Raw genomic sequence first — 17,009 nt, 5'->3', positions numbered from 1 at the left:
TGATGACTTGTAGTTGTAGAGTATTACATATTTTAGAACACAACATAAGTAATTTATTTCAACTATATGTATTCCTCCATTATTAGCTTTATCCCTTCAATGCTATGCTTTGGAGATTTATTCTTGTTGATATGAATAGCTGTACATTAATATATTTTTGCAATAGATTGATCTGACAAAGGTCTAATATCAGGCTTCCATAAAAAAATTTACAAATTTACAAGAAAAAATGAACAACCCCATTAAAATGTGGGCAGAGGACATAAACAGGCACTTTTCTAAAGACACATGCAGCCAAAAAGCATAGGAAAAATGCTCAGCATCACAGATCATTAGAGAAATGTAAATCAAAACCAATATGAGACACCATCTCTCACCAGTCAGGATGGCTATTATTGAAAAGTCAAAAAATAACAAGTGCTGGCAAGGTGACAGGGAAAAAGAGTACTTGTACACTGTTGGTGAAAGTGTAAATTAATTCAACCATTGTGGAAAGCAGTATGGTAACTCCTCAAAAACCTAAAAACAGATCTACCATTCAATCCATCAATTTCATTACTGAGTATATACCCAGAGGAATAGAAACAGTCTGTGATAAAGATGCATGTGAATGTTCATTGCAGCACTATTCACAACAGCAGAGACATGCAATCAACCTCAATGCCCATCAGTGCCAGACTGGATAAAGAAAATGTGGTACATATAAACCGTGGAATATGAAGGAGCTATAAAACAGAATGAAGTCATGTCTTTTGTGGGAACATAGATGAGGTGGGGGCTATTATCCTCAGCAAAACAGAAAACCAAACACCGCATGTTCTCACTCATAAGTGGGAGCTAAATGATGAGAACACATGGACACACAGAGGGGAACAACAGACGCTTGGGCTTGTCAGAGGGTGGAGGGTGGGAGGAGGGAGAGGATCAGGAAACGTAACTGCTGAGTTCTAGGCTTAATACCTGGGTAATGATGTGATCTGTACAACAAACCCTCATGGCCCAAGTTTGCCTATAAAACAAACCTGCACATGTACCCTGGAGCCTAAAATAAAAGTTAAGAAAAATAAAATCCATTTTCTAGGAGGAGAAAAATTAATTTGGGAAAGCACAGTTACTGGATGCATGCTTTGTTTTCACTGAGAGTACTGCATGGTTGAAAATATTTAGACCACAGCTTTAACCAGCAGCCAGACCATTAAATGCTCTTAAGTATCTAAGTCTGTGGATGCAGGACCCATGCCTGCAAAAGGAGGCACAGGCTTATTTCTTCGGCTTTTTCCAGTTTTCACCAAGTGCCTGCCAGAGCCTTTGTCCTATGGCCCCTAAAATACTGGGAAAGTAGCAGAGCAAGGGTTATTGTTGACAACCCACCAGGGTCAAGGGTCTTATTTACTCTTCTGCTTCACCCCACTGGACATCCCATGTTAATTTCATGGTCAGCCAGCATTTTATAGCTTTAGTGTTTTATCAAGATATTAGAATCGAAATATTTGCAAATTCAATTCTGGTCATTATGTTTAAAACTTAGACAGTCATGAGTTCTTTTTCTAAAACAAGATTGGTTGAGGGTAATTTCTAAGATCTGTTCTAACATGTAGACATTTTTCTGTAGGAAAAGGCTGTGTTAGATCCAAGTACATGAAAAAAAAAAAAAAAAAAGGCAAACTCAAGGGTTGATTTACAGAGGTATGGGCAAAGTCAAAAGAAACAATAAAAGCCTGTAAAATGCTCCCAGACTCGCAATAGCAGAAACCCTCTAACACCCCAGGGCCAAAGGGTGAGAAGAGAATGAGCTGTCTGGACACTCCCAGGACTCTGATCTTAGAAATTACCATCTGGCAGGGCTGTTTCTCCATGGGGTTGTTTTGCCTGACACTGTGGGCTCAGGCCAGGGTGCTGCAAGGCATCCTGTGGTGGAGGCAGGGCTGCTGCTCAACACACACCCATGTGCAGGGCAGCCCCAGCACAGAGAATGGTTGAGTGGAAATGCGAGTACAGCTGAGGTTGAGAAACATCAGAGAGAAACCCAGCCTTTGTGAAAACCCACTACTGGAAGGAAAGAAGCAGAAGAAACCAACGCCCTCCCCGCCTCTGGCTGCCGGTGCCTCCCTCTGGCTGGAACCCTGGAACAGGACCCGGGTACGCTCCCAGAGGCTGGCCTCTGAGGACCCAGAGTGGGGCTGGAGAAGTAGGAAGGATGACTTAAAAGGCAGGTGGAGAGGACCTGCGGTGTGGATCGGGTTTGTTTCTCCTCCCCAGATCTCATGCTGAAATGTGGTCCAGGCACGACAGTGTTGACAGGTGGGGCCTAGCGGGAGGCGTTTGAATCTAGAGTGGAGCCTCATCACCGCCTTGGTACCTTCTCATGGTAGGGAGTTCTTGCTCTGGCCATGCTATATTAGTACCTGTGAGCACTGTAAGATTTATTGCCGAGGTAAAATGAGGAAACTGAGGCAAGTATAAGAAAATGAGAAGCTAATTTATTCAGCTCCTGGGCGAGGTTCTGTGGTCCAGAGGAGGGCCAAGGAAGTCTTGCCAGGCTGTTTCGGTTATGGGGTTTTATGGGAAGGGAAGGCGATTGATTGGCTATTGGGAAACAGAGCAAAGGCAATTTTATTGGCTATTAGGAAGCAGGAAGTACTTGAAACTAGTTGCCATTGGTAGGCAGGCGGGACTTTGGGTAAGTGGGCCTTGATTAGCTGTTGGGGAAACAAAGTGAAGGCAATCTTATTGGCTATTAAGAAGCAGGAAATGCCTGGAGCTAGTGGTTATGGGTAGGTGGGCGGGACCTTGGGTAGGCGGGCCTTCCAGAGGCATGCAGAGCAGACTGCTACTGGGCAGGGTCTGATGGGGCTTCTTCAAAAAACTTTCCTGCAGTTTATCAACAGCGGGCTGGGGGTTGAATGCATAATTTAGGGCTGAATGTGGGCTTGGGTCTGGTATGTGGAGGCGGGTGCGGGTAAGCTGCGGCAAGGCCAGATAACGAGCTTGGGTGATGACGCAGTTAGAGAGATGGATGTGTACGTTTAACCCTCTGCGAGGGAGCTGGCCTTACAAGCCTGGGTGGTTATAAAGCCGGAATGTTCTTCGTTTGCCTCTCTCTTTGCAGGTGTCCAGTCCCCCTGGCCCTTCTTGGCATGTTTTCACCCAGAACGTGGCCTTCACCAGAAACCAAGCAGGTGCTATGCCTGCTTTTCCTGCTTCCCAGCCTGTAGAACTGTGAGTCAAGTAAATTTATAAGTCATGCAGTCTCAGGTACTAGGTTATGGTAACCCTTATAATACAAAGACACTGCTTTTCAGCTTCTTCAATCTATAACCCTGACCATCTAAGGTTGCCTGGGTTGGTTTCAGTCCTGGGCCCCTCCCAAACCCCAAGGGTCCTGCTTGTCTGTAGACCTGGGTGTATTGTTGCTGCAGGATCAGAGAATTGTTCCTGGATATGGGGTCAACTCACCCAAAATGAGTAAATGTGTCTGGGAGTTTACCCAACCTAAGCCAAGCCCTGTCTGAGGGAGGATAAAATACCCACTTTCTATGCCTGCAGTTAGGATATACTCTGATCCCATGCAACGCTGAAGCACTATGACCCAAGCTCCACGCCACCCAAGCCCAGGCAGGGCTCCAGTGCTTCTCCCAACACCTCACCCTGCTTGTTCCATCTATTTTGGCTTCTCTCCTTTATTCAATGGATAATATGTGAATTATAACTGAATAATCATCTCACTAATATCTTTGTCTCATAATCTGCATCCAGGGAGAGCTTGCTGGAGACCAAATCACTGATCTCTGCTCGAATCATAACCTGAAGAGTAGTACCCATAAGCACACCCTAACCCTCACCTTCACACTTACCCTTGTCATAATGCAAACTGTAACCCTGACCCTTACCCTCACCTGCACCCTTGCCTTCACCCTCATCCTCACCCTAACCCTAACTCTAACCACTAACGCTAACCAATCTCTGACCCCCACTTTACTTACAGCAATCTGTGCTCTAACATGAAATGACATTTTAAAAATTGTAGCATTGTCCACCCCCACCCTAAACCCTGGAACCTACTTGTGGCCATGGGGTTCCGAACCTTGACTTCTGAACCCTGGAGCAGACCAGGGAACCTGGATGACTCCATCCCGGTGTGAAGAAGCAGCCAAGAGAAGCATGTTGTTAGGAACATAAATTAAATTAGTGGGCTGACTGGCCTCTGCAGGTCCATCTAACAATAGAGAAAACAGCAGTAAGAAATGAATCTTTTTTCCTAGTTTGGATGCTGGAAAACTTTCAGTTACTGAATGGATTCCAAACAAAACTCTACACTATTTTGGGAAATAACTGTTCTCTGTGGCCAACCTGGTGATTACGAGGAAAAAAGTAAATATTGCAAATACACAAGATAATGTAGAGAAACTGAGGGCTTATCCCTGGATCTAAGGGACAGGAGCAGAGAGAAGTGTTATTGGGGCTTGGGGGAGCTCCTGGCCCTGGCCCTGTCTCTTTTCACCCCTAGAGGGGCTGTGGAGAGAGTACAGCAGCCTGCTACTAGTATACTTAAAATGAACTTGAAGCTGTAAAATCCCTGGTATTTCTGAATTCTCAGGCATACATCGATTACACTACTATTACACTAAAAGGCACATCTGAAGTTTTAAAACTACCTACTTCCCAAACATGTGGTCTGATGCCTTTGAAAAGAAGTTAGTGTCTCCACAGAGTGACAGAAAGACCATCATCTGCTCCTTCATCTAGAGAATTTTGAAAGCAATTCAGGGCTTTGAAATGGACCCTGGATAGAAGAAATAATCTAGTCCCTAGATAAGACATAACGGCAGCTTTGCCAGTGTTCAGATGCAGGAGCTGGTACCGTGCTTTGGTCTTCAATTTGCTTTTAAAAAGTACAAGCCAGGTCTCTCCCTGTCTAGCCTCAACTCCCTCTTTGCCAGCAGGACAGCACCGCCAGGCTTCCTCTATGCCCCACCAGGCCATCCCGCTTGCTGCTGCCTTTGCCCTCCTTTTTGCCTGGAGTCTGTTTTTCAAGACTCACTTCCCTATGGAGCCTTCCATGAAGACCCAATCCCTAAGAGTTTTTTCTTCTCTAGGACCCTGACGGTGGATGCTGTAGATTCCCCCAGCCTCCCTCTGCATACCAGCCTGGAGGCTTCCAACTGCAAACACCTATGACCTGAAGCCTTTGGCTTCTGGAATCCACTTGATGGTGTGGAGGGTGGGCCTGCAGTCCTGGGAGTGGCCCCGGACCAGTTGGTGTATGTGTCCGTGGGTAGAGTCTCCAGCAGCCTTCTTTGGGAGACTTTGGAGCCTGCTGTGTACCATCTCCCAAAGTTCCCCAGGAGACTTCAGTCCTGTTACTTTAATAAGAGTTTATTCTACAGGCTCCCTTTTCTTCCACATCTCACTACCCACAGGCCTCCTGGGAACATCTCCTGACAGCATTGCCTGCACTCATTTCTCAGGTTAGCTTCTGAGGAAGTCAACCTAAGACAATCCCCACAGGTCTTACCATGGTGCTCACTCAGCATTCATTCATTAATGTGTTTCTGCTTTCTTCTGTATGTAGTATCTCACCAATGAGATCATGAACCACTTGAAGGAAATAGTTTGTATCACCATCTTTCCCCACAGTTTCTGGAATAGTATAGAGCTTCATATAGCTGGCACAGTGGGACTGAACTTTTTACTTCCAAAAGTTGTTTTATTATATTGCATGTTTTCATTTATGCCACCTACAGTTTAAGAAATAAGGTGCTGTGAGCTAAGATGCACTGAAATTATATGTCAACTGTAAATATTACACCAGCATGGTGCCCAAACTCCTGGTTTGGGTTATATATAATATTTATTTACATATATAACAAAGGAAGAGTTATTTGGGAGGCAATAGCACATACTATCGGGAGTCAGTGATTTCCAAACACAAGGCAAAGACCAATTTTCCTTTTAAACTGAAAGGTGGAGGGGTACTTGATTATTGTTATTTGGGGCAGTTGATAATATTGTTGAGCCAGAGGGACTTTGGGGCTTCTGTTAGCCAGTGCTCTTCTATGCAGTTTTATATTTTTGTCATGAGAGAGCAAAAGCACCTTGGTATGCTGGAAAAAGAAAAAAAAAGTGAAAAGCCTCTCCCATCAGACACTGTTGCAAGTCTCACTGATCTTCCCTGCGTGAGGTTTTGAAGATTTAGAGATAGGCTGGCCTGGGTCTTAGCTGTGGCACTAATGGTTGATTTTAGCCATATCATTTCTTTTGAAAACTTATTTTTCTTACCTATAACTGGGGATATAATAATGGCAATAACTTCATAGAACTGTTACATAGAACTGTTACAATTAAAGTACATGAAATAATGTGTATAAAGTGCCCAGTACAGTGTTGGGCATCTAATAAATTATTGATACGTGGTTCCTGCTATCACCACCACTATCATCATCATAAGTGTCGTCAGAGAACTGCAGCACCCTGCAATGCCGTGGAGAGGCAGGGCCCTGGGTGCTTGTGTAACAATGAACGGGCCCTTTCCATTCGATACTCCCAGCCTCACGCACTGATCCCTCATCTGCTGTATCACATTGCTCTTGTCCATACAGAAAATATGCTAATTCCAGAAATTACATTTTTTGTCACTTTAGATCCTTAGAGATTTTGACAAAGTCTGGTTGCTGGATCTCCAACCTGTCTTCTCTGTGGGTGATTTTATACACTTCTCTCATTACGGTCCACCTTAAGCAAAACTTTAAAATCGGTGACATTTTTCTTTGGACTTTATTTCACTACCCAGCCTCCATTTCCCCAGAGGCTTCTGGGTTGCTTAAGCTCTTCCAAATTTTCCCTGGGTTTTATGCACAGTGAATGTAATAACTAAGATTTCAAGTCCATTAAGGCTTGCTTCAGTGGCTATCTCAGTGGAAAGGGTCTCACCACCCAATTAAGCTATGGAGTTCATTGACTGTATCCTGCTTCCAAAGGTATTTGCATTTTTATCAGCACTCGGTGACTTAGTTCAAAAAAAATAACTGTCTTACTATATCACCTCATGCTTCTAGGGAGGTGGGAAAGTGTAAGTACAGACATTCATGAGTGGGCTTGACTGTATCCAAATTCTTCAGATCTAGCCTCAAGACTGCTGCATATTTCTTTGTTTCGCAAGCCCAACTTTGAGATATGTTCCTTTGATACCTAGTTTATTGAGAGTTTTTAGCATAAACGGCTGTTGAATTTTGTCAAAGGACTTTTCTGCATCTATTGAGATAATCATGTGGTTTTTTTCCTTTGGTTCTGTTTATGTGATGGATTGCATTTATTGATTTACATACATTGAAACAGCCTTGCATCCTAGGGATGAAGCTGACTTGATCATAGTGGATAAGTTTCTTGACGTGCTGCTGGATTCTGTTTACCATTATTTTATTATGGATTTTTGCATTGATGTTCATCAGGTTTACTGGCCTTAAGTTTTTGTTGTTGTTGTTGTTGTATCTCTGCCCAGTTTTGGTATCAGGATGATGCTGGTTTCATAAAATGAGTTAGCGAGGAGACCCTTCATTTCAATTGTTTGGAATTGTTTCAGAAGGAATGGTACCAACTCCTCTTTGTACCTCTGATAGAATCCAGCTGTAGATACATCTGGTCCTTGGCTTTTTTTTGGTTCGTAGTCTATTAATTACTGCCCCAATTTCAGAACATGTTATTGGTCTATTCAGGGATTCACGTTTTTCCTGGTTTAGTCTTGGGAGGGTGTATGCATCCAGGAATTTATCCATTTTTTTTCTAGATGTTCTAATTTATTTGCATAAAGGTGTTGATAGTAGCTAGTGTTCTACCTATTTTGTTAATTTAAAAAAAAAAAACAGCTCCTAGATTCTTTTTTTTTTTTGGTAGGGGTGTGTGTGTGTGTGTGTGTGTGTGTGTGTGTGTGTGTGTGTTTCTACCTCCTTCAGTTCAGCTCTCATTTTAGCTATTTCTTGTCTTTGGTTAGCTTTTGGATTAGTTTGCTCTTGCCTCTCTAGCTGTTTTAATTGTGATGTTAGGGTGTCAATTTGAGATCTTTCTAGCTTTCTGATGTGGGCCTTTAGTACTATAAATTTCCCTCTTAATGCTGCTTTAGCTCTACCCCAGAGATTCTGGTATGTTGCCTCTGTGTTCTAGTTGGTTTCAAAGAACTTCTTGATTTCTGCCCTAATTTCATTATTTATCCAGGAGTCATTCAGGAGAAGGTTGCTCATTTTTCATGAAATTGTGTGGTTTTGAGTGAGTTTCTTAATCATGAGTTTTAATATGATTGCAATGTGGTCTGACAGACTGTTTGTTATGATTTCCATTCTTTTGCATTTGCTCAAGAGTGTTTTACTTCCAATTATGTGATTGATTTTAGAATAAGTGCCATGTGGCACTGAGAAGAATGTATATTCTATTGATTTGGGGTGGAGAGTTCTATAGATGTTTATTAGGTCCACTTGATCCAGAGCTGAGTTCAAGTCCTAAATATCCTTGCTAATTTTCTGTCTCATTGATCTGTCTAATATTGACAGTGAGGTGTTAAAGTCTCCCACTATTATTGTGTGAGTCTAAGTCTCTTTGTAGGTCTCAAAGAACTTGTTTTATGAATCTGGGTGCTCCCGTATTGGGTGCATATATATTTAAAATAGTTAGCTCTTCTTGTTGCATCAATCCCTTTGCCATTATGTAATGACCTTCTTTGTCTTTTTTTTATCTTTGTTGATTTAATGTCTGTTTTGTCAGAGACTAGGGTTGCAACTCTTTCTTTTTTTTTTTCTTACCATTTGCTTGGAAAATTTTCCTTGATCCCTTTATTTTGAGCCTAGGAATGTCTTTGCATGTGAGATGGGTCTCCTGAATACAGCACACCAATGGCTCTTGACTCCTTATCCAATTTGCTAGTCTGTATCTTCTAATTGGGGCATTTAGCCTATTTACATTTAAGGTTAATATTGTTATATATGAATTTGATTCCATCATTATGATGCTATCTGGTTATTTTGCACATTCACTGATGCAGTTTTTTCATAGTGTCATTGGTCTTTATATTTTGGTGTGTTTTTACAGTGGCTGTCCATATTTGGTGCTTCTTTCAGGAGCTCTTGCAAGGCAGGCCTGGTGGTAACAAAATCCCTCAGCATTTGCTTGTCTGGAAAGGATTTTATTTCTCCTTTTCTTATGAAACTTAGTTTGGCTGGATATGAAATTCTGGTTTGAAAATTCTTTTTTTTAAGAATGATGAGTATTTGCCCCCAATCTCTTCTGGCTTATAGAGTATCTGCTGAGAGGTCTGCTGTTAGTCGGATGGGCTTTCCTTTGTAGGTGACCTGGCTTTTCTCTTTGGCCGACCTTAGCATTTTTTCTTCATTTCAGCTTTGGAGAATCTGATGAGTATGTGTCTTGGGGTTGATCTTTTCATGGAATATCTTAGTGGTGTTTTCTGTATTTCTTGAATTTGCATGTTAGCCTGTCTTGCTGGGTTGGGAAAGTTCTCCCGGATAATATCCTGAAGTGTATTTTCCAGCTCGTTTCCATTCTCCCCATCTCCATCTGATACTCCAGTCAATCATAGGTCTGGTCTTTTTATGAAGTCCCATATTTCTACAAGGCTTTGTTCATTCTTTTTGATTCTTTTTTCTCCAATCTTGTCTGCATGCCTTATTTCAGCAAGGTTGTCTTCAAACTCTGATATCCTTTTTCCTGCTTGGTTGATTCAGCTATTGATACTTGTGTATGCTTCATGAAGTTCTTGTGCCGTTTTTCAGCTCTATCAATTCATTTATGTTCCTCTCTAAACTGGTTATTCTAGTAAGCAGCTCCTATAACCTTTTACCAAGTCTCTTAGCTTCTTTGTATGGGTTAGAACCTGCTCCTTTAGCTCAGTGGCATTTTTTTAAATTACCCATCTTCTGAAGCCTACTTCTGTCAATTCGTCCATCTCATCCTCCATCCAGTTTTGCACCCTTGCTGGAGAGGCATTGCAATCATTTGGAGGAGAAGAGGCACACTGGCCTTTAAGGTTTTTGCTGTTGTTGTTGATTCTTTCGCATCTTCATGAGTTTGTCTATTTTCAATATTTGAGGCTGCTGACCATTAGGTGGGGCTTTTGTGGGACATTTTGTTTGTTGTTGATGCTATTGTTGCTTTCCATTTGTTTTTCTTTCAATGGTCAGGTCCCTCTTCTGTAGGGCTGCTGCAGTTTGCTGGGGGTTCACTTCAAGCCTTATTCATCTGGTTTGCTCCTGTACCTAAGATGTCTCTCAAGGAGGCTGGAGAACAGCAAAGATGGGTGCTTGCTCCTTCTTCTGATTATCTCTGACCTCGAGGGGGACCAACCCAATGCAGTAGGATTGCTTCTGTATAGGGGATCTGACAACCCCAGTTGGGTGGTACAGTGAATAGGAGCTGTTTAATGAAGCACTTTGATTGTCCCTTGGTGGAGGAGTTGTGTTTCACTGGGGGGAAATCCACTCATCTGAGATTACTGGATCCCTCAAAACTACAGGAAGAAAAGTTAAGTCTACTGGTCTGCAGAGACTGTGGCCACCCTTCCCCTAGGGGGTTCAGGCCTATGGAGATCTGGGTTCTGTCCCTGAGCCTCTGGGACAGAGCCCAAGAACTTGGAGCTCCTGGAGGGAAACCCCGCCCAGTGGGGAGGGATATGTCAGGGACAGGCCTGAAGAGGTACTCTGGCCACAATCTGCCACGACCAGTGTGTTGGGCTGTAGGGGACACCTCTTGTGGAACAAGCCATCCAGAATGGGAAAAGCATGGCCTGGAACCATAGAAATGGATGCCACCCTTCCCTTACCTAGGGAGCGTAGCATGTTAAGCAGTTATGAGTCCCAGTGCTGGCTGCTGCCCCTCCCACAAGGAGCTCAAATGGCTTAGGCAGTAGGCAGCCGCAGCTGTGGTGCTGGTCACCTCTCCAGCTGGAAGCTCAGCAGGCTGAGGCAGATTCCAGCTGAGAGGCTGCTGAAAGTCTGCATGGCTCCTGGGTTGGAACTCTAGGCCCCAGTGGCATGGGTTCACAAGTGGGATCTTCCAGTCCATGGGTTGCGTAGTTCCATGGAAAAAGTACCTTTTTCCTAGCTAGGTAGCATGCTCACTCACTGCCTCTCTTGCCTGGGAGGTGAGGCCTTTCCTGCCTGGTGAGGCTTTTAGGTGGGCCATGGTACCACACTGCTCTTCCTTCCTCTCTGTGGATCATATCAGCTGTCTAGTCAGTTCTGATGAGAAAACCTAGATAACTTGGTTGCTGGTGAAAGATTCACATGCTAATTATGGTTCTTTATGATAGGAGCCTCTGATAGTTGTTGTTTCTAGTTGGCCATTTTAGCCCTGCTCCACCTTACTCAGATTCTAAGTACCTATATATACATCGGTCTGTTTCAGGACCTAATTCTTCCCCTAGTCTGTTTGTTCTTGAACAAATATCATGCTGTTTTGATCACTTTAACTTTATACTGTGTTCTGATATTTATGGAGTACTAATTGTCTTATTAAAAATTTTTTTGAGGGTCACGTGCCTATAATCTTCGGAAGGCTGAGGAAGAAGGATAGAGGATAAAGGAGGAAAGAGCCTGAGCCCAGGAAGCCTACCTGGTCATTATGGTAAGACTTCATCTGAACAAAAATTTTTAAAATTAGCTGAACATAGTGGCATATGCTTGTGTTCCCAGCTACTCAGGAGGCTGAGGCAGGAGGACCACTTGAGGACAGGAGGTCAAGGCTACAGTGAGCCACGTTCACACAACTGTTTTCCATCCTGAACAATAGAGTAAGACTGTATATCAAGGGGGAAAAATTGGCATTTTAAATTTATTTATTCTTCCAGATGAGCTTACATTTTTTTAAGGAAACAACACATTTTGTTTTAAATTTTGCATTAAAAAGCATATATTCTCTCATATATTTTACATATGTACATGTTTTCCCAAGCAGATAAGCAGTGTCTTCATCTATTCAGATACTATTTTGCCTTACTAGTTTTGTCATCTTCCTCATGTCGATCTTGTACATTTCTTGTTAAATTTGTTAAGTATATTCAAGACCTTCAAAGCTGTAATAATTTTAAACTATATTATACATTTACATCTTGTCTTAGTCTGTTTTGTGCTGCTGTCACAGAAAATCACAGACTGGCTAATTTATAAAGGGCAGAAATGTATTTTTTCACAGTCGAGGCTGGAAAGTCCAAGATCAAGGCACCAACAGGTTTAGTCTGGTGAGGGCTAAGATGACATCTCACTACTGTATTCCCTCCAGAGGGTAGGAACGCTGTGTCTTCACATGGCAGAAAACAGAAGGGCAAGCAGAGCAAAATCCCTCCATGAAGCCCTTTTATAAGGGGGCCTAATTTCATTCAGGAAAGGAAGAGCCCTCATGACCTAATCACCTCTTAAAGACCCCACCTCTTTAATATCTTCACATGGGCCATCAAGTATCAATACCTGAATTTTGGAGGAGACACAGTCAAATCATAGCACAATGTATAAGAACTAAGTATTACTTGAAGATTACATAAGATTTGTCTTTTAAAACCATGTTTACTTTGTTCCTTTTTAGTAATGGCTGTTTGAATATCTCTGGTCATTAGTTTACTCATGTGTTTACCTCTTCTTGAATCAATTTTGATAACTTCTCTTTTTTCCTAGAAAAGTCACCTATTTCCTCTGGACTTTCCACTTTTCTGCCCCCAAACTGACAATTGCTTTCACTTCATCCATATCTGTGTGCAATCTCTCAGCTCATTCTTAATGTTTATGGTTTCTCTATTTTTCTTGGTGAGACTTCTTAAAGCTTTGTCTTCTGAAAGACCAGTTTTTGGTTTTATTCAACAATTCTATTTTTCTTGTTGTTAATTAATTTCCTAATTATTTACATCTGTCATATTTTCCTTCTATTTTAAATTGATTTATATTTTTCTTCTAGTTTGTTGAGTTTAGAGACTCAGTTTATTTTCAATTTTTGAAATAAATTCAGGGAGATATCAATTTTACCTACTTTATCTGGCCCATTTTTGCATGTTGCAAATTAATGCTCTTTTACTTCACAAGAAAGGTTTACTGTATCTTTTTTTTTTCCAATTTTTATTCTGAAGTCTTTTTCAGCATTTTGTTTTTTATCACTGAGTTTATCTAAGAAAAGAGGCACAACCATTCTTCATGCATATAAAGTAATTCTGAAAGCATTCCAGTCTTTAGAAATATAGTTGATGTCATGATTTAAGATGAAATTATTGCATGATTGGGGAAAAATCAAGATAACTCCTAGAAGTGATAAACTTCAAACAACTGAAGGAAGATAGCTGAATATATGTGTTCCAAAACTTGACAGATGACAACCTTTGTAATATATTTTAATGCCGACTCTTTCCTCTTACAGGTAATTTAGTAAAAGCTAAGGCACAAAATTACTCTTTGAGAAGTTCTATTTCCTGATCTTTTAAGAAATTTGAAAAACATCTTGCCTTGAAAATTATCAGCTACAATTTCCCATGTACAACACTTTTCTCAGCCAAGGCTCCACCAGAAAGCGGACAGTGGCCCCTTGTGACCAATCCTGTCTCTCTTAACATTTAACAACATTTATTAAACACAGCTTGTGCTCAGCTTGATTCTTAGCTAGAGAATGATTCTCAGAAATGTATAGCAATAGCCTGCAGAACTGTGAGCCAATTAAATCTATTTTCTTTATAAAAACAATTACATTTATTTTATTTATAAAAGAGAAAGAAAGAAATGTATAGCTTGGTTCATTCTTCCAGGAATTCATATGTGGTGAATTCTTATCAAAAAAGATGACAAGTTGAAAAGTGAGGCCTTGGGAACAACCTACATCAAGAGCTGGCAAACTATGGCCCACAGCCTACAGCTGGCCTGATAGCTTGTGTGCAAATAAAGACTTACTGGAACACAGCCATGTGCTCACACATATCGCTTATGGCTGCTTTTGCACTCCAACAGCAGAAGGCAGGGGTTGAAGGAGACTGAATGCTTCATACATCCTAGAATGTTTACTATCAAGCCCTTTGCAAAACACATGTGCTGACCCCTGGTGTAGATAATTGGGCCAACTCTCAGGTTGAAGTCAAGGGGAAACACTGGACAGATGTATATGTCTGCATGAAGCTTCAGGATGCCAAGGACGCTGAGGAGCCCCAGGGTCATGCTAAGAATATAGAGATGGAGAGAAGTCACCCAGTGCTTATAGCCTTTCTTCTCCTGGACAAAACATTGACAGCTTCCTGGATTACAGGGGAAATGTTGGCATCCAGGGCCCAGCAGGGAGTGATCCTTCAGGAGCCCCACACTTCAGGTTGGAAAACCAGAAATCCTGCTGGTACAGGGCAACTGGAAGTAGACGCAGGCTGCTGTGGTAACCAACATCTAGCTGTGATTCAACTCAACCCCTGAAACTGAATTATTATGGCTCCTGGCACTTGACAGCAAAATAATTCTAAGAGACAACAATATAATCCTAGGATTTTAATGATTTAAATATAACATCCTCCACACAATAAAAAAAGAGCTGCTTTATGTTCTGTTTGTGATGGTTTAGTGGATATTGGGCTAATTCTCCTGCCATAAACAAACATAAAACCTGAGGAAAATGTGCAAAGCAAGTCTTGGCAAGCATTTCACAACAAATGTAGGGCTATGATCCTCAAGAGAAGAGAGTGCACACATGAGCCTCACATTCATCCCAGCTTTCTCCTTCTAAATCTCAGCATAAGGAAATGGGACCCAAGCAGAGAACAGTAGTCTCTCTGGGCAGAGGAAGCAAAGCCTGAAATTCAAGAATGCTAAGGTCATTGGGATTTAAGAGTAGGAAGCTGCAATGAAGTGGGCCCAAAAGTCTGTGTAAAAACTCCCCTGTTACATTTGGCTTACTCTAAGTAGCAGGTGCACAAGGAAAGAGTCTGATAATCCTCTGAGAAAACAGCCAGGAGAGGTTGACACTGAGAAAACAGCTAGGAGGGGCTCACTGCAACCTCTGCCTCCTGGGTTCAAGCTATTCTCCTGCCTCAGCCTCCTGAGTAGCTGGGATTACCGAGCAGAGATTTCAGAGCTCACCAAATGCTGTGAAGACATGGTAATTTGGTCCCAGCCAGACTATAGAAACTTTAATCCCATTGGAATACAGTTGAAACCCCAGAAAGGCCATGCCTTAGGAGTAAGGGACACTCCCTAGCAGTGAGCTCCATGTAGTAAGGGTAAGGGCAAAACTGAAATTGTCATATGTAGCAGTATAATAGGGTTTGCAATCTCTAAAGCCAGATCTCAAGAAAAAGATTAAAAAAGAATTTTAGACTGGATTGGAGCTTGGAAAATTAGTAAGATTAGGATTCGTAATATAAATTTTCGTATAGAAAATTGGACATTTTTAAAGTAGGTTTAAAAAAAATAATGAATAGGTGTTAAATTTCAACAAATGCCTTTTCTATACCTGATGTGTCTGGCCCCACATTAGAGACTTACTTTTCCCCATGAATACCCTCTAAGGAAAGTAACTTCAGGAGCCACCCAATTACTCTCCTGCAGCCCCCAGAAACAGTGTTTCACTGTAGGTGAAAATTTTGCAGCAGCAGCAGCAAATTTTCCATGTATGGTAAGTTGCTTTAGTTTTGTTTGAGTTTTAAGATAAAGCCTATTTTCAGGGCACATTTTCTTTCCTGTGTTGTTTTACATTAATTAGAAAAAAAAAAAACCCTGCATTTAAAAAAAATTGAAAAGGTTTTACCTTTAAGAAATTCACAAATATTTTCCAAAGAGTATTTTAAAAAGCTGTGCCCTGTAATGCTTCTAAGTATCAATATTTAAAATACAATTTTAGACAATTATTTCAAAATTATTATTTTTTTAGTACATTTTAGGTTTGGGGTTACATGGGAAGAACATGCAAGACTGTTGCATAGGTACACACATGGCAGTGTGATTTGCTGCCTTCCTCCCCATCACCTGTATCTGGCATTTCTCCCCATGCTACCTCTCCCCAACTCCCCACCCCCTGCTGTCCCGCCCCTATTTTCCCCGACAGACCCCAGTGTGTGATGCTCCCCTCCCTGTGTCCATGTGTTCTCATTGTTCAACACCTGCCTATGAGTGAGAATATGCGGTGTTTGATTTTCTGCTCTTGTGTCAGTTTGCTGAGAATGATGGTTTCCAGGTTCATCCATGTCCCTACAAAGGACAGGAACTCATCATTTTTAATGGCTAATTATTAATTTGCTTGCATTTGGGGAATGCTTGAGCTTCTGAATGTAAAAAATTGACCCTTACCTATGTTAAGGTTAAAACAAATATTTTGAAAAGAAAGTTGATTGATCTATACCTTGTCCAGTGCTTCAATATTTGCATCATAAGAAAGCAGTTTTTCTGCCAGTAATGTACTCTCATTATACACAGCATAATCAGCAAAATGATGGCACGAGTCTCTTCCTGGCAATGTGCAGCCTTTCCCTATTAGATCAAGAAATAGAGTGTAAATTCTAACAATTCAAAATACACATTCCACAGGTTTCACTAACTAGTTATATTTAAATGAGATAAATTTATTTTAATTCTGCATATACAAATCAAACCCATATCATGCTGAAAGAGTTGGCTGCTATATACCTGTATCAAAGGCATGCTGATTTGTTTGTTACAAATGTCAACCGGGCATTTTCTGTTCACCAGGAGAGTGACTGGTTCCACATAGCCACTGGCACAGGTCAAATGTAGAGCAGCAGTTCTACGAGAGTAATAGGACTTTTTAGGAAATTGTAGTGCAATATCTTAAAACATAGAGTTATTCACATGATTGTAAACAATGAATAGCACATTTTTCCTCTTCCTTCAAAACAAATACTTCATTTTTCTTGAAGAAAGTACGGTATTTACTAGTCCTTATTGCTCACTACTGTAATAAAAACAGCAGCTTATTTGAATAGAAAGAGCTTGGTCTTTGGATTCAGTTCAAGTAGGGCTTGAGTTATACTTTAAACTCTCATTTTT

At 41.4% G+C, this 17,009-nt stretch overlaps 1 long non-coding RNA gene across 2 annotated transcripts; it reads right to left on the bottom strand.

Annotated features, from left to right (window-relative positions):
* Window positions 1–2,462: 2,462 nt before the first annotated feature.
* Window positions 2,463–16,741, bottom strand: LOC141579994 (uncharacterized). 2 transcript variants are annotated; one of them, XR_012511970.1, is made up of 4 exons: window positions 16,629–16,741; window positions 16,345–16,472; window positions 5,516–5,738; window positions 2,463–4,742 (listed from the first exon to the last, which is right to left on the bottom strand). It is a non-coding gene; the product is annotated as an uncharacterized LOC141579994 (long non-coding RNA). The 2 variants fall into 2 exon arrangements; XR_012511969.1 differs by having other exon boundaries at window positions 2,463–5,738.
* Between the last annotated feature and the right edge of the window lie 268 nt (window positions 16,742–17,009).

The sequence above is a fragment of the Saimiri boliviensis genome, chromosome 10 (assembly GCF_048565385.1).
Source record: "Saimiri boliviensis isolate mSaiBol1 chromosome 10, mSaiBol1.pri, whole genome shotgun sequence".
NCBI classification, from domain to species: Eukaryota; Metazoa; Chordata; class Mammalia; order Primates; family Cebidae; genus Saimiri; species Saimiri boliviensis.
Note: the sequence above shows the minus strand (reverse complement) of the source record. Positions and strands in the feature narration are given on the sequence as shown.